The sequence below is a fragment of the Coregonus clupeaformis genome, chromosome 35 (genome assembly GCF_020615455.1).
Source record: "Coregonus clupeaformis isolate EN_2021a chromosome 35, ASM2061545v1, whole genome shotgun sequence".
Lineage (NCBI taxonomy): Eukaryota > Metazoa > Chordata > Actinopteri > Salmoniformes > Salmonidae > Coregonus > Coregonus clupeaformis.
The window spans coordinates 31,045,716-31,047,152 of NC_059226.1; the positions used below are offsets into that span (position 1 = coordinate 31,045,716).

The 1,437-nt window shown below is 43.7% G+C and overlaps 1 non-coding gene across 1 annotated transcript; it reads left to right on the top strand.

Annotated features, from left to right (window-relative positions):
• Nucleotides 1-980: 980 nt before the first annotated feature.
• On the top strand, nucleotides 981-1,062 carry trnal-uag. The gene has a single exon. It is a non-coding gene; the product is annotated as a tRNA-Leu (tRNA).
• Nucleotides 1,063-1,437: the final 375 nt, after the last annotated feature.

Below are 1,437 nucleotides of genomic sequence, written 5' to 3' on the forward strand. Positions count from 1 at the left end.
CACCTGTACTCCTATTGGCTGCAGGTGTGTGCATAATTTTGTCTCAGGCTGATGCTGCCTTAGGGCAGTGGGTAAACCAATAGGAGCAGAGCTCCCCTATGGGGCGGAGCTCCACGATATAGAACACAGAGAAGCAAATGAAGGACAAATGGGGAATGAACAATCGCCCTTTTAACTGGGTTCCTAAGCCCGCTAGCCTTTATGCTAGCTACATAAAAAAAATGGATGACATGGGAAAAGGAGGGAAGCGGACAAACTATCTAAATATTACATTAATTTCCAGACTCACTTTAACTACAGTTCCTTGTTAGGAGGCCTGTCTGGGAAACGGTGGTCCCCAGCGGGAGGACTGTCCACAAAGATAGAGGTCGGGAAAACACTGTCCTCCTCAGAACGCTCCCCCTCAATCTGTGTGGGTGCAAGACTGCTCGCGCCTGAAAGGGAAAGCAGTCTCCTCTGCGCTGCCCGGGTTTCCCTCGCTTTTCTCCTCAGACTCCCGGCTTGCAAAACAAGTGCACGCTTGCAAAACTGAAACGATTCGCCCCCAGGGCGGACTTCTCCGGCGCCTCCATGCTGATGAGCGGCGAAACAGGGCTCATCTGCTTTCTCTTGACAGAGCACTTCCTCCTCTCTCAGTATGATACTTCTTTGGGAAGCGTAGTATTGCTTTCAGAAAGGTACACAGAAAGGGCTGGTCATTACAATTGATGAGATACGTAAATTAATTTGTCGAATATTTTATATAGATTTCATGATACTTGAATATCATTTAATATTGCATGAAATGTATGAAAGTTCCCTTAACACGTCATATACTGTCGCAAAAAGCAAAATGTATAGGCCATGAAATTTCATAAGTGCTCGTTATATACTGTCGCAAAAAGCAAAATGTATAGGCCATGAAATTTCATAAGTGCTCGTTATATACTGTCGCAAAAAGCAAAATGTATAGGCCATGAAATTTCATAAGTGCTCGTTAAGGTAGCGTGGCCGAGTGGTCTAAGGCGCTGGATTTAGGCTCCAGTCATTTCGATGGCGTGGGTTCGAATCCCACCGCTGCCAGTACGTTTTCTTTTACCTTGGCTTACATTCATTTTGAGAAATTACATTTACATTTTAGCCATTTAGCAGACGCTCTTATCCAGAGCGACTTACAGTTAGTGAGTGCATACATTTTTCATATAATGTACGTTCTGGCAAAACGTACATTATAGCCCACTTGACCAACTGCAATCGTTTATGGTGTTGCAGTATGAGTTGCTCCCCAATGTGGTGCATGTATCATAGTACAGCCTGGCATTTGAAACAGGTTAACGCATCTTGTCGTTTATTGTCATGAGTCTTTTTTCTGGAGGCAGAACGATGTCCCCTTGTATAGGCCAGCTGCAAAGTCAACATTGTCTATATTGTAAATATACATTAAAAATATATATATTT